At 42.0% G+C, this 16,497-nt stretch overlaps 1 long non-coding RNA gene across 1 annotated transcript; it reads right to left on the reverse strand.

The window, feature by feature from the left end:
- Positions 1 to 403: 403 nt before the first annotated feature.
- Positions 404 to 4,387, reverse strand: LOC127466839 (uncharacterized). Its single transcript, XR_007902882.1, has 3 exons — positions 4,031 to 4,387; positions 3,229 to 3,317; positions 404 to 1,374 (listed from the first exon to the last, which is right to left on the reverse strand). It is a non-coding gene; the product is annotated as an uncharacterized LOC127466839 (long non-coding RNA).
- Between the last annotated feature and the right edge of the window lie 12,110 nt (positions 4,388 to 16,497).

The following is a 16,497-nucleotide window of genomic DNA, read 5'->3' on the forward strand; positions in this document are numbered from 1 at the left end:
GGAGGGGATGAGAAAAAAGGATACAGAGGAAACAACAGTTTAAAAAAAAAAGTAAAAATTTCAGCCTGATTCAATTTGTGGTTTGTAATGTTGGAATGAGCAACCTGAAGAGTTCAAAATATTCAGCTGTGTAGGATGCCCCTTAGTGGTTGAATATATACACTGTTGACAGATGCAATAATTTTAAACACTAAAAAACCGCAAATAATATTTGTATTTAGTAACTGAGAACAAAGGATTTTAAATGCTAACATATGTACAGAAGAGCCCACAAAGCTATGTTTACATAAAACATCAGAAACAGTTGGAAAAATGCAAACCAATAGTAAAAGAGCATTCTTGAATAAGCTATTGCACCAAGTGAGAAAAAAAACACGGAGAAGGAGGGGAAAAAAGCTTAATCTCTATTTTAATCAAAATGTATATTATGGGATGAGTTGGCTTTGCAGAGGAATTTGATCAGATGTGTAACTTCACAGTGAAACCCAACACAATATTTTTACTGATACTTTCTAGAACAGAGAGTTACTGTACAGAGTTATGAAGTTATCTGGTCTGGAGCCATGGGCCTTTCCCAGCACCATATGGCTGGTGTAGCCTGTGGCCATCTCTGCTGTGGCAGAAGACTACCAGCTTGTGTTACATACACAGACATTGCTACTCAAAAGGCATCAGGAAATGTTTAAGATTCAATAAAAAAGGCTAGAGTGCACAAATTCTGTAATACACACAAATGTACATATCTAGTTAGATAGAATAGTGAAGAGAGTCAATGGGAGATTACTTTCATTCGTTCTAACTCTTATTAGAGGAATATGTTGCCTTTAACTTCTTTTCAAAACCAGTCTTTGCATCAGAGTCAATTTGCAAAAGCTGCAATGCAGTGCAATTCTCCTGAAGCACGGCACCCCCATCAACCTGTTTACACCTACTCTGAATGTAACCACATGTTTATACCTTTAGGTCTCTCTCTGTGTATACACTGGATAACAAAAGAAGTCCATTGTATTTTCAGACGGTTTTTGTTATTTGGAAATCTGATGATTCTGATAGCAGTTTTTTTCTTTCTTGAAGATGTCTGGAATTCTTCCATCTTTTTAACTTTGCACGTAGAAGTCACGACTGCAAAGTGTCTCATTACCTCCACACTGGTAACTGAGGCAGAAAAGCCACTCATCAGCAGTACTGACATAAGCCTGGACTTCTTGGGTCACATCCCAACACAGCTTAAGGGGTCAAGGGGAATCTCTTTGTTTGAGTTAGCTGATGAGTGCTGTAGCTGGATATACTGATCCCAAACACTCCCAGGAGGAACGCCGCCCGTTGCAGTGCTGTGTCTGATGGGTTGATAACAATTTTTGCTGCAGCTTGAGTCTGTGGGAGAAACAGGGCAAGTTACATGCTGATTCAGCTGAGTGCAACACAAAAGAAGGTCTTTGGAACCTACAAAGCACTTCTTTCTTCTCCATGCCATTTAACATAGTACGATTCTGCTTTCTGCTGAAGAGTATTTGTCACAAACTATTGCATGTTTTGGACGGCCTCCCATTTTATCAGTTTGCAAAAGAAAGGACACATTTCTGATACGATTTTTCTTTCAATTGCAACTGTTGATTTTGGTGACTTTAATGGGGTTCCACGTGGCTACCGTGCTGAGAGGGAGAGATGAATCAAGTGTGGAGGCTTAGGCATAAAGGAGAAGGAACTTTCTTGTTCAGCAAAGTGCAAAGATTTCTTCCTTCCCACAGATTAGCTGCTAACACAGAGATGCTCCCTTGAACGTTAGGTATTAATTCAGGAAAGCAAGGCTAAAAGGGACTACGAACACCGCTCATGAGCTCTAGAAGTAAGACTAGACCAAGCAGACAAGTTTTAACACAGTCACTTTGTCAAGTACAACCAAGACACAAAGTCTTCGTTCAAGACAATCAAAGTAAAGATTAAAAAAAAATCAATTACCTATTATCTGAAAAACAATCAGAAAAGAAATTAAGTTACTGTTGCTTGCCTAGTGCATATGATACACTAACCAAGAAGCAGAAACACTGTTGCATGGACTCTCTAGAGAGCAAAATACAAATTCCAATACACACTAGTTCTTCAAGTTAAAACATATCATGTGTCTTTCTAGTTGGTGCATTTTGTTTTTGTACATGAAAAGAGGACTAGGCCTCAAATAATGTTTTTAATGATTTCCCTTGCAATCCGTGAACAGAAAGCATGGATGGCACCACTGAGAGGAGCAAGAGATTCCAAGGAGCCTGATTTTCACTTCCATATTCCAGTTTTTATAGAGCTTAAAGAATCAGAGCTGAGTGCTCTGATCTTGATCAATGTATCTAGCTAGGGTTTCTTCAGCAGTAGAATAAAGACAGTGGAAATTCCAAACAGAATTACTACGTAGGGTGATACCAAAAGATATACAGGGAAGTATGAAAGAAATTCACTGCTAGGTCTGAAACACAGTATCTTTAGCTCAGCCTCTCAACTACTCAATCATCATCCCTCAGCTACTATAGCCTATGATTCTGGATGCAGATCACATTTTTAAGAGCTGTGACATTTTCCACAGAAAGGATAGATGCACTGTAAATATCAAAATATGTAGTAAAATAAGGAAGATGTTCTACTTTGGTATACATATGTATATATATGTATATATATATATATACTTGGCTGCTTTAGTCTCAATTATTCAGTTGTTTTAAAGCATTTTCTATGCTTGCTTTTATTTTTTTTTCATATAATGATTGAATGTCCCCCTGTGTTCCAGAGTGCATCACTGACTGAGGTTTCTTTATCACAGCCATGGAAGCTGGCTGAAGTGTTTCACTGACAGCTCATCTGAGTTGATGAGGAAGCCATCATCCTTCTTCCCATTAACATTTTCCTGCTGCTCCAAATACACAAAGCCATTGAAAGAGAAAATTATGGAGAAGCAGTTTCTGTTTTAGCACTGCAGAAGCATAAACTCCTTCCAAGTATTCTGCATTTGGTATTCCACCATGATACCAATTATCAAGATATATCATAATTCAATTGCCTTTCAGCAGAGGCTTAATTAAGCCTTCTTTGTGTTGTTATGTAAGTTAGCCCACAAGAAACAAGTCTTCCCTTGGGTTGGTCATGCAATAATTTGAAATAAAATCAGGCTGGTCAAGAGAAACAGAGGTACTTTGAAGATCAATTAAAAGCAGAAAAAAACCCCAAACCCACATAATTTCATACCTGCAACAACCTTATATACCCAGGTGTCATTCTCCGGAGAGGAATCATCATGATTTCTGAGTCTTCGTAGAATTTCAGCCCCTTCAATTCTAGAACACACAAATCATTACTAAATCCCACGGACTTACTACAAATCGACCTCTTAATGAAGCATAAGATTAAGCCTAATATTGTTTGCTACAATGCCAAAAGTACCCCAAGAAGCACAGCATGCAAACATCTTTTCCTCACCTGATGCTCTTCTCCCTCGAGCCCTTTACATGCTTTGGGTCCCGGGGCATATAAAGCCCAGCTCAGTTACATAACCTGTCACATGGGATCTGTCTGCACCACTTAGGTGTTGGCAGAGCCATAACTGTCCTGCCTGGGGCCAGGTATGTCTTGCAATATTGCAAGACTCTCTGGGAATGCTTAAAGCTCATTAAGAGTGCTGACCTCCTTAACAAGAAAAGGACCTAAGCCTGTTTTATACATAGCACTGGACAAACTAAAAGGAGGTCATTATAGCATTTCGTGTCATAGAGTGACAATGCAAATAGGATTGGATGGTGTAGGATTGGATGGTGTTTACATAACTTAAAGCATATATTTATACCCACAGGTTGACCTGACTGGGTAGGAACCTTAATGCAGCCATGACCCGAGTTGAAAGGATGTGCTAATATTACATGGCTATTTGGAGGCATATTTAAAAATAAATTATTTCTTTCCCAAGAGTGTTCTCTTTTACTCAGCATTATGCATGTTCTTGCTTACTTCTCTACTGCTAAATCTTTACCACTAAAAATACCTAATCTGATACTGTTATTACTGCTTTCTGTTAACGGTGATCTCTTTTCACTGGATTCAGTTCTGTTCCTGGAGTCATATAGTACACTGTGTGAGAAATGGCGGTAAAATCTAATTTACAAAATTATTTTCTCCATCTTTTAGGAGTGTCCATGGACAGATTGTGTTGAGAAAGCTCCCTTTTTTTCATTATCAATATGTTCAACCTTGAATGTGGATAGCGAGGCAGAATTTGACTCCAGGTGCAGTCCTACTTGCAAGGTAAAAATTTCAGGTGGTGTAAGTCAATATAGCACCAGTGAGCACATTGAACCCACATCAGTTTTCATCACAAGTGTTCCAGAGATCAGTGCTGATTTGCACCCCTATATTCTCTGCTACGGCAGCCTAAAGCTCTCTGAGAAATATTTCTGCTGTAAAAGAGCAGAAATATGTTTCTACTTGGAGAAGTACTCTATATTAGGTATTCCACAATGATACCACTTTTCAAGAATTCTCATAACTCATCTTCTTTTCAGCAGATGCCTAATTAATGTTATATAAAGGAACACTTCTGTTTGACTCTGAGGCTTTGGCTTACACAGCACACAGTGGCAGATCTCATTTTCCTTTTGCTGCACCATCTTTGTACCACATCAACCCTGTTGGCACCAGCAGAGTTATGTCTCATTCAAAAAAAAGTTAACTTGAGTAGAACTCATCCTATAGTGTCAGTCTAAATCACCATCAGCGAATCATCATAGAATGGTTTGGGTTGGCAAGGAGCTTTGAAGGTCATCTAGTTCCAACTCCCCTGCCATGGGCAGGGAAAACTTCCATTAGAGCAGGTTGCTCCAAGGCCCCATCCAACGTGGCTTTGAACATTTCCACAGCTTCTCTGGGCACTAAAAGCAAGAGTCTGGGAACCTGCCAATCTGTTGGTTCCTTTGTTTCATAATATGCAACTTGCACAGTGCCCCCACGTTAAACCTTAAGTGCTGTGTTCCTTAGCTATAAGAAATACTGTATTAACAGGAAACAATCAACATAAAATTGGGAGCCTACTGAAGTTAACAGGAAGCGTATCAGTATCTGCCAAAATGCATTTGAGATGAAAACCAGTACTATGAAAAATTCTTCTTACTGTATGTCCCATGCCAGCTTTCCTGAACAAGCAGGAAGCTGCCTGTGCCTGCTGCCCAGAGCAGGATAAGGCTAATGTTGCAGAGTCCACCTTTTTCTGGAAATACACAGAACACTGAGTTTTTCCTTTAAATTTCCAGCCTTGCCTACATTCAAAGAAAAACCTCCTTACTGCAGTATTGGAGTTCCAGGAGGTGCAAAAAAATGTATTACTACCTATTTCTGCCATTTTGTGTGTAACTCTCTCTATTTGGAGAATGGTAGTGAGATTCCTGTGGCATGGTATTCAGAATGGGAGAGCTTTCCAAACAAGTTTCTTTGTGCAGAAAATAAAAGGGAAAGAAAAGAATATGCTTTGACTACCACAGCTGTCTTTAAAAAGGATTTCTTGGCCATGCTCAACACAGCTGAATTACAGAACATCTTCTGTAATTGCAGGTGTTACCACAATCTGTATTAGTTGCCCAAGGGCTCTGAAAGAATAACCCTCATAGGCTGTTTCAGGTGAACTTTGAAGTTCAAGCCTCTGAAAATTAAGTCCTGACTGCCAGGATACAGAGATGAACCCTCCTGGGTAAGGGACTGGCCAACAAGCCACAAAGGCCTCTTTTGGCACATACACGGGGATCCCATGGGCTGTGCAGACTATTCACTTCATTCATCCACTAATGCCTTCACTGCTTGATGGGGGTACATGTCAATGCTATGCTGATATACTCCCGAAATTAAAGACAAGGAACATTTTGAATCTAGCTGTCAATATTCACCATCTTGTGCTTTATTTCCATTAAGAGGAGAAATTAATAATGAAATTATAAGTTCCTTCACTGTAATCCTGTGCCTTTGTCACCAGCAAGGGCTGCTTCCCCAAATGCAGCAGGAATTAATCAACAGAAATAAATCCTTTCCACACTGTTAGAAGCACCTTCTTGACTGGCACTCCCCAAAAAGCTCTCCATGTTGCCAGTGCTGCATGTCCCTGTCTCTCCAGAGCGCAGTGCACATGACATCACCCACCTCAGCTCAGTGCAAGCAGCAGGGAAAGCTCAGCAGCAGGGGGCTCAGGGCCCTGCTCTTTTGGCAGATTTTGCAGTCTCTGCTGTAAGCCACCCTGAGACAAATGCCTCAAACATTTAGGCAGTAATCATCCCTGGACCTGACACTTTCTCTCTATGCCTCAGACTTCACTGGTTTCTCTTTCACAGACCTCTGCTTCTCTTGACAGCTGGACTTTATGATCTTAGAGGTCTTTCCCAGATTTAATGATTCTAAGATTCTCCCATTATAAGAATGCACTTTCAGATCTTTAAATATGTTATCTCTTAATATCAGGCTCAACTTTCCAGTTTTCCTTACTTCCTGTGCTCCATACAATGATTCTGACTTCCCAGCTCATTTTCTCAGATACTTCTTAGCATATTCATTTTTATCCTGACAAAAGGGCAGTTACATCAATATTTCCATCTACACCAATACTTCAGCTTCTGGATTAGAAATTTCTCTTCAGGAAAGGGTCCCATACTGCTTTTTTCTCCTCGTCAGTTCTTGCCACTGGAGATCCCTGCAGGATTTGGAATAGCAATGGCCTACGTCACTTGAGACTCTGGATGGTAGCAGGCCCTGACTCTCACATGCACCACAGTCCATTGCCTACAACTATAAATGCTTTTTTTCCCCCTCACTGTTTTCTTTTTTTTTTTTTTAAATCTATTTCTAAAGAACTTTGTAGCCATCCTGCAGCAGAGTGAGGGAGGAAGGAGGTAAGCAGGTCAGGTGTGGGAGTTAAACCACAGGAAGAGGTGATGGAGGTGCCCAGGTGAGCAGGGTCCCCCCAGTGCAGCAGGGTTATCTCAGAAAGCCCCTTGCAAAAAGCACACAAGTCTCACTGGGACTTGCTCAGACTGCTGCTGGTGGTTCCTGCTTGCAATGCTGTTATTGCTGACTTGTGTGTGCTGACCCATGGGTATTATTTGAGCCCCAAGCAATGGTGGCAAAGGCAGGGCAAAGGCAGGTGATTCTCCCACTGCCACAGTCGCTTCCCATGGGAACCTGCCACAGCCACATTACTGGCTTTGGTGGGGCAAGGTCACGAGACTGACAATGTGAGAGCAAGAACATGAGCCCAAGGAGGGGATAATCCTGCCCCACAGGAGGCTGGGGTGACAGGCACCCCTCTCTGCTAGGGGAAGGCAGGCTGCACACCTGAAGACAGGAGGCTTTTGGCAGCCCCAAGGCACCTCAGGCAGGTGGCATGTGTGCATGTTGATGGGCAACAGTTTCTTGTGACCCACCATATGCTCAAGGGGTTGGGGCCGGTGTCTCCCACGGTGGTTTCTCCTACCTGAGGGGAACAGACTGCAGGCAGAACACTGCAGGGCACTGCCTATGTGCTGAACAATAAATGGTTTAAAGCAAGACTCCCTGCTGGCTTTGAGGATCATAAAGCTTGATTTACTCCAGGCCCTCCACACTGATACAAGGGCAAAATTTTACAAGAGGATTTCCCATAACACATTCACAATTTTCATTCTATACTTCAATGACAACCTGACATTTGGAAGTCATAATTTTGAAAACAATCCAGATATTTAACTAAAGAAGTACTTTCTAAAATTCATCATCCTTAAAGAGGCCAGGGTGGAGGAATACAGGGCAGGATTCTGAACTTACCTATGGCTTTCACTGCATCTGTTGTGCGGGATAGGAGCAAACACAAAGGTTTGTCTTTGCAGGTAAATCAATAAAATCAACCATATAAAGAAAACAAACCAGCAAATCTTCCTCTACACACAACTGTATGAGTAATCCTGAGCTTTTTGACTTCAACAGTTATTAGATCTGAGAGTATGTCCTTGCAAATCATTCTGTGCATTACTTAAAAATTAGAGCTAAGCTAAAAGGAATTTTGCCTAAGCCAAATGTAACTGTCAGAGTAACAGGACTGGGCACTGTCAGCTTACAGAAGGAAGAGATGGTCCTACCCCAAAGAACCTACAGTCTGTGGGGAGGCAGATGGCTGCCACCAATTGAAGAAGCCCAGGGAAACAAAGAGAACGTGTCGCTTGGCATGCGAGGCAATGTTCTCAGCTCGCTCACAGTCAGACTGTTTGCAAATTTTTTAGGCATTGCAGCAAAGCACAGAGCTAAGAAGGGATATGAGGGTGGTTAATGAATTTTAAGATGATGAGGCAGGCAAGGAACAGGAACAACATTAGTTGTATTGTTGCATCACACAGTAATATTTTTGTGAAGCACAAAATTAAGGAGATGCATTGGAATATATTGATGACAGAAGTAGGAAATACCATCAATAAAGAAGACTGCAGTGTTGTGTAGATGAGCTGAGGCATAGACTACAGAGAGTTCAGTCCTCAAAGTCATCTAAGGTTACAGATATACAGCAGCAAGAGATCTGTGTTGCTGAGGCTTATGGAGTTACCACTGAAGTAGCTTAAACTATCCATTTATTTCCTGCTGAGAATTGACTCCTGCACTTCCCACAGCTCCACTGCCAAGTGGTTATTCCTGTGTTTGCAGCCTGCCTACCCACAGTGCTTTGATGCCATTGAGGGATGAAAGAACAGAAGCTGACAAAAATGTAACAGCAAAAGAATAGCTGAAAATAAAGTTCATTTCTGCTATGGAGAAAGGAGAACTTCTTTCATGAAAGCAAAATTTGTCTTAAAATGCTGCAGGTTCTATCTGTTAGAAACTAGGGGGAAAAAAATCCGTAAGCATTTCCAAAGCAAAGGTAGGTAAGTGCTACTGCCACCAGCAAAGCACAAAGGTTCTACTAACAGAGCTTACCTGGAACCCAGTTCTGGTCAAGCAGGGCTGGATACCGCTCTCCTAGCTCCAGATAAGGCTAGCACAGATGTCAGCCTTGGAACTAGTTGCTCTAAACTCCCATTCTAATTTACCTATTTTAAATGTTTATGTTAAGCTTGGGGCAAGAATTGTTGCTAGTACAGTGAGTTGGTACAACTAGCACAGACAAAGACATCAACAGTGTAAATACAGCTAGTCACAAAAACTGCATCCCACTGATTAGAGCAGAAGAATTCAAAATGAACCTACTACAAGGTGTCATGAAGAACAGCTTTGAAGATGACCAAAGCAAATGAAAAGCATGTATTACAAGAAGAGGGTATGTTTAACCTCACAAAAGGAGGATCACAAAACCCTTCCTCTCCTCTTAGATATTGATAAGTGAGGATGTCCTTGAACACTGATTTTTACCTCATTCCCCAAATTCTGGATGTGGTCAGTAGCCAAGCTTCATCTCCCCTCACTCAGGGGAGGTCTTCATAGAGAGAAAGCAACACTAGTAACATTGAGTAGCCCACTACATGGGAAAGCAAGCACATGAGAAGTACTGAATTTAAGGCTCTGCATAAACAGTTACTGTCTGACCTGATACACAAATACATCATCACTGTGGGGACAACCTCCGATGTCCCAGCAGACAGTCACTGCCCTACAGAACTGACTGCTACTGTGAGCCATCAGTTGGGCATTAACAGAGAGCTATGAGATCTTGAAGGTCTAAAGACCTTCATGGAAACTAGCCCCTTTCAAAAACATGCTGCTATGTTCATGCCAATCACTGGCAACTCTGTGTTTGGGTCCACCTTAGTTTTGCAGAGTCTGTAGGTTGGACTGCAATAGAAAACTGTTCTTGCAGATATGGGCGGGGGGAGATTGCCTGTCTCTGCTGCGCAAGTGACACTGCATCACAGGCACTTCCCTGTTGTATCTTGCCTAATATCCACTCATGGAGAGCTGGTTGAGTTTAAAATGCATAGCAGAATTACAACTGTCTTTTTGGAGCAACAGCTTTATGCCTTGCTGTTTCTGAGGTGGGTTCAGAAGTCAACCAGCACAACTTGCTACCAGAGAAGCTGGAACACTTGGCCTGAGAGCTGTGCTCATTAACCTGAGAACTGTTCGGGTGCATTGGTGGACAGACTTATATCTATAGCCATTAGTCTGGGAAGGTTCATGTCTGGCAGGCAGTGGACAAACTTCCAGCAGAGGTCCAGAGTCCCAGTTAACCCTGGAAACACTTGGTAACAGAGGTCCCTCACAAGTGCGACGCACTGTCCTGAAATGATCCCAGTATTCAGAGTACACACCACTTAAGCAAGGTAGTGCACTGAAGGACACACAGTACAATCCTGACAGCTTGTGAAGAAGGTGGGTATCATCCTTTAACATAGTCATTTTTCAGCTACCAAGGCACTGCTGATCTGACTAGAGAAGCCTATGGCACCCCAATGGATATATCTGGATACATGAGCTGCGAGACACATCATCACTCCTGTGACTGTGTGTGCCACTTAGCTTCCATTAATCCATGAAAGTAGATTCTTTGTTCCTCTAAAAGAATGACGTACAATGGCTGCAGTTTTGCAAAGAAACAAGGCACTAGGCTCTTTCCTGTGAACAGCCTGAAATTTCCCTTCCGTTTAGAAGAGACTGAAGAAAGAGAGGAGAGTTTGTTAAGGAGCAAGGCATGTTTTCTCACTCTGCTCTGCTCCCCGAAGTCCACTATACCAAGACACCCACCAGATACAGGCTCCTGCACCAGGCTGAACATGTGTTCCTGGCTATCCAGTCCTCAGTGGGTGTTTTTCACTGTGAGAGTTGGTGTGAGAAATTTTATTACAATCTGTGATGAGAAAACTCTTCACGTTGTGTGCTTTGCTGCTTCTGTGGCTGATGAGACTAAAAGCTGGATTGTCAGACTCCATGTCCTCCTGGGCATCCCTCATTCCATTTACAGTGTTCAGATCAGGACAGGTTTCATCACAGCATCCCAGATATCTTCTGCATCTTGATACACAGTGTACAGATACACTGGCAGATATTACCTGTGTAACCATTGTAACTTGCCCACTGCACATATACACACAGGTCAGAGCCTTTGGAATTTGAACTTGTTTGTAAAAAGCTGGACAGATCACTCCCAGCAGTGCTGTACTGCTGCTGAGAAATCTTATCAGTAAAACTGTGCCCATGAGCAAATGGGCAACCAACTCTTGAGCAGGGTTCTTCCTCCTCCTGTATCTCCCACATTGCAACCCTGTTACACACATGCTAAATCTCTTCTGAGTCACACAAATGAGAGAGCTTAGGCAGCAGCCTTCTAACATCCAATTCCAGAAGTAGATATTTGGGTATGGCAGCTGAGGATAGGTCATGAGATCTCCTAAATGCCTGTGAATGACTGGATGGCTTGCAAAGAACTGCCACACTTTATGTGTGTGAAAGACCTTAACATACTGCATGCAGTGCTTTTCTGTAGCTAGGGACATTTTTCATTTGTTTTAGAGCATGTGAAAATATAGCTGCAGTGGGAATATTTGGGGTACCAGGACTCCAGAATAGAAAAGGATTCATTGTAAGATGACACAGATACATTGAAAGTATGACCACAAATTTGGTTCTAATTCCAAGGCTCTGATTTACAACAGAAGTACTCAGCTTCAGCCAGTCATTTCATTGCTACCTCTCTGCTCTTTTCAAACAAAATTTTCAGATAGTCAAAATGTGTGGGTGACTATATTCCATATGGTTTTATAAATTGTGAGTCATGAATCCTACAAAAGCACCTGTTCCACCTTCTAAACAATTCTGTACAATCTTCTTTTTGGAAGGGCTGAAACTTGTTCTACGTGTGATCACAGTTAAAATAATCTAGTGCTATTATCAAAATGTAGAATTTTACTGACATTTACCATTCCTGCATTAGCAAATGTGACTAAACATCCAGAGAATATGAAGTCTTCCTTAGTGGTCTCCTGGGAAAGTTTCTTACATTTAGCAGCAACGGATATCTAGATCTGTAAAATCCAAAAATGGTTTCTGATTTAGAAACTGTAAACGCTTTGATCCATCCTGAATATATTCTCCTGTATGCTGCATGTCTCCAATGCAACAGGCTAGTGAATTAATCCACTAAAACCAAAAAAGGTCTGTAAATTCTCTCGTAAGACTTTAAACTGAAGTATAAGAAGATATAAATTACTTGAGCTTTCCAAGTATGACAGAAAATCCTTCAAAACTTCAAATTAAATTACATAGCTTTAGTGGGAATCTTGCTAGCTGATTTTTTGTTCTTGCATGCTTTCTGATATGTTCCCTTGTTTTGGTTCCTTGCAATTGCCTTCACATCGCTGATTACACATAGTTCCCATCCCTTACTGTCTGTCTTCCAATTTAAATGTTCTAATCCCTTAAAGAGACTTCTATTATTTCTGGCATGTCACTGTGCCAGCACAATTGTGGTTATTTAACACTATTGATAGTCTATTTTTAGGCACAATCCCATGTAAAGGTACATGTCATGTTGTGAACTCTCTAGCTGAACACTGTAAAGATTCATCAACTTAAGAGGGTAAAACAATCTACACAATAAATATGAAATAAAGCATGAAAAATAGATTAATCCAAAGAACACAATTTCTGTAACATTTACTTTTTCATTAGATAGTCTTTATTCTGATGAAGTGTTGTTGACGTCTGACTGTAAGGTCAAGCAGAAATTACTAGAACAGAATTCAAATTCCATGGGAGTGGAAATCAAAACAAGAGGGGCAGAGCAGAGAGCATTTGCACTGAACTAAGATCCACTGGACTTAGCATGGAGTTCTCTCTTCAGAGATTGTATTTCCCACAACAAAACCCTAACAGCTCACTAGGGTCAGATGGAATTCACCCAAGAGCTCCAAACCAACCGAAGGATGAAATAACACAACCGTGAGCTGCAGTGTGTAACCTCTCACTGGGAATTTTGTGTGTCAGGGGTGGGAAGGTGGGGAAATGGCTAATTTTTACAAAGGATTTCAGGGGTGATCTGAGGAACTACAGATGAGTGGATATGATGTCCTTGTTCAGCAAGTCAGTAGGAACCATTGCAGGGAACAGAATGACCAGACACGTGGAAAAATATACTGGGATGCACTCCATTAAGCATCTGTAAAAGGAAGACACACTTCACAAGCCTATTGGCATTTTTTTTTAGGAATTGACAAATAAGCATACAAGATGTACTAAAGTGCGTTTTTAAAATTCGATGGAGGAAAAAAAAGCCCTTAAAAAGGAAGTCTCATGGGTTAAGAAGATCCTATTTGAATTAATAAGCAATTAAAAAATATGGAAGAAAAAGTACAAAAGTAGGAATACAACATATTCCCACCAGAAAGAAATCACTAACGCAATCCTACGGGATTTTTGTCAGGATCTGTGCTGCTCAGGAAAGTCTTAAATGACCTGGAAAAGGTGATGAATAATGGGAGAACAGAGACTGCTGATTTCACTACAGTTATCACAGGGACTAAAATCAAAAGCTGACTGTGCAAAGCTGCAGAAAAGCGCTACGACCAAAGACAACTTGTGATAAAATGGCAGATGAAATTCTGTGTAGGACATTGCAACATGGTGCACATAATTACTTAAACTGATAAGGACTGTTCAGGATTAAAATAATGATTCCGTGAAGATGTCAGCTCCATACCCAGTAAGGGGTCAAAAAAGCAACTGAATTATTTGGAAAGGACTAGAGAATTCATCAAAGCACACTTCAAAAAATCAGTGGTGAACCAGCATTTTTAATAACATGGGCAGTTTTTGTTCTCTCATCTCTGAAAGGATGAAGCAGACTTAGAAAGAAATGGGTATAAAGAAAAGTAGGAAGTGTTTCTTTATGAAGAATGTGCAAATGGGTCTCTTCAAGTTTCGTGTCCTTCTACTCTTCTTTCCTGCTTCCCTACCTCCTCTGTATGAATTCCTCTCTCATGTTACTATGTTCTTACCAACACTTCCACGGTCTTCCCAGACATGCAGACAAATGGAGGGTTTGAAATAAAAGCTGTTGGGATATTTTTTTTCCTCACTCAGAGTTAGAGGGAGGACTTCTTCCACTCTTCCCACATTCCTTCTCCAAGGCAGGAACTGCATAAGGATTCACTGCCATAATATACAAAGATTAAAAAAAACACAACCTTTTAGTTTTTTACCTCTTTCCTGCATCATAGCCTTGTCAACAAGGTTTTTACTGATTATCAGACATTGACTTGTCCAGTGTGCACTGCTTTCAGTGCAGAGTTGTGAACTGGGAACTGCAGTGACAGACTGTCCCACCTTGAAGTTAGTTTCAGAGTTGATTGTAAACTCCCATTTTACAGCTTATAGAAATCTATGCCTACTGCTTTTCCCTGATGGCGAGGTAATATTACTCTTTAAACACGTTTCAGTCTTACCCCTTCTTATGGGAAGCTGATGACACCTTTATTTGGAAACTGGAGCACAGGTACTACAATTGCCAGGGGGTGCAAATATCTGGACTGCTTAGTCTTAAAATTTATCTCTGACCTGTTTTGACTCTGATGGAAGTTCACTCCAACTTAAAAGATGTGTTCATGGATTTCCACTCATTTGAGCCAAAGACAGACACCCACTTACCAAAAAATGCACTGCTTCAGTCCTTGGTTCATATCACCTCAAAGACCTGTAAACCAAAGTTCACTTCATGAATGCGACTGACAGGCTGCAGGTTGGAAGATGACCTTTGTATAGGTTCTACGAAAACTTTCCATGAGGTGCAGATCAATTCATTCCTATGAACTTCTACACAGAAGTCTTTCCCTGCCAGAAATGATTTGTTTTTCACACTGCCTATAGGAAGTGTCCAATTATACAGATTACACAGAATTCTCCTTTGCTTGGTTCCCTACAGCCTGAAACACTCATCTTCATTAACTCAGTGTCGCATATTTTTGTGAGCATTAAAAACCCAATGGAAGGCTGAGCGTAGAACTGTGGAAAAAAGATTGCCAGTCACTATAAAAATGCAAAGCACAACCAAGAGAGGGTGCTTTAATTTCAGATAGACAGCTGTAAAATTGCTTAGCAAAGATAGTTGAAAATTTGCTTGTACTTCTTCTCAATTGCAATGCAGAGGTGAATGGCTGTGTACTGATAAAGCCATCTGTCTTGTGGGTGCCTGGAGGAAGCCTCTGCACCAAAGCAATATTGCCAGTTTTACAGTTAATATCCTGGTGCACAATACTCTTGAGCTGAGAGTTGGATCGCAGACATTTCCGCTGCCTTAGAGCATTCCAGAGAACAGCGTGCTTGGTTGTAATGACTTGCTCAAAAGCACAGGCTGTTGGATTGGGAAAGGGGATGAATAATGCTGCAGGGCATAACGGCAACGTGATCACGCCATCCCATGCACTGAGATAATACTCAGGTCCATGGACTCAGATTTGAATCCAGAGAAGAGAAAGAACAACTGTGAGTAGAATGCTTTTGCTGGGTAGGTTTTTCGGATGACATGCACGCCCTGGAGAGCTGGTTTTGGCTGGGGTAGGGTTAATTCACAGTAGCTGGCGTGGGGCTGTGTTTTGGATTTGCACTGAAAACAGGGTTGATAATTGTATTGGGTATGTGTGGCCAGGTTTTGGTAGTGAGGGGCTACAGGGGTGACTTCTGTGAGAAGCTGCCAGAAGCTTCCTCCATGTCCAGCAGAGCCAATGCCAGCCGGCTCTAGGATGGATCTGCCGCTGGCCAAGGCTGAGCCCATCAGGAGTGATAGTAATGGCTCTGTGATAACATATTTAAGAAGGAAAAAAAGGTAATTGAGCAGATGTAACTGCAGCCAGAGAAGAACAGAGTGAAAGTATATGAGAGGAACAACTCTGCAGGCACCAAGGTCAGTGGAGAGGGAGGGGGAGGAGTGCTCCAGGTGCCAGAGCTGAGGTTCCCCTGCAGCCTGTGGTGCAGACTATAGTGGAGCAGCTGTGCCTCTGCAGCCCATGGAAGTCAATGGGGATGCAGGGATCCACCTGCAGCCTGTGGAGGAGACCCACACTGGAGCAGATGGATGCCCAAGAGAAGGCTGTGAATCTGTAGGAAATCTGTGCTGTGGCAGGGTACTGGCAGAGACCTGCTGACATGTGGAGAGCCCACACTGCAGTAGGTTTTCCTGGTAGGACTTGTGGCCCTGTGGATGACCCATGCTGGAGCAGCCTGCGCCTGAAGGACTGCACCTGTGAGGAGTGACCCACTTTGCAGCACTTTGTGGAGAACTGTTGCCCATGGGATGGACTCATGCTGGAGAAGTTCATGGAGGACTGTCTCCCACAGGAATGATACCATGGGAGCATGGAAAGGACACCTCCCCCCGAGCAGCAGAAGAAACAACCTTTGATGAACTGAACACAACCCCCATTCCCCATCTCCCACCACTGCTGAGGAGGAGGAGGTAGAAATTGGGAAGCAAGGAGGGGTGCAGGGAAGGTGCTTTCAAGATTTATTTTACTTCTCATTATCCTGCTCTGATTTTGTTAGGAA

The sequence above is a fragment of the Manacus candei genome, unplaced genomic scaffold (assembly GCF_025592945.1).
Source record: "Manacus candei isolate 608988 ecotype Guabito, Panama unplaced genomic scaffold, ASM2559294v1 h1tg000011l, whole genome shotgun sequence".
Taxonomy (NCBI): domain Eukaryota; kingdom Metazoa; phylum Chordata; class Aves; order Passeriformes; family Pipridae; genus Manacus; species Manacus candei.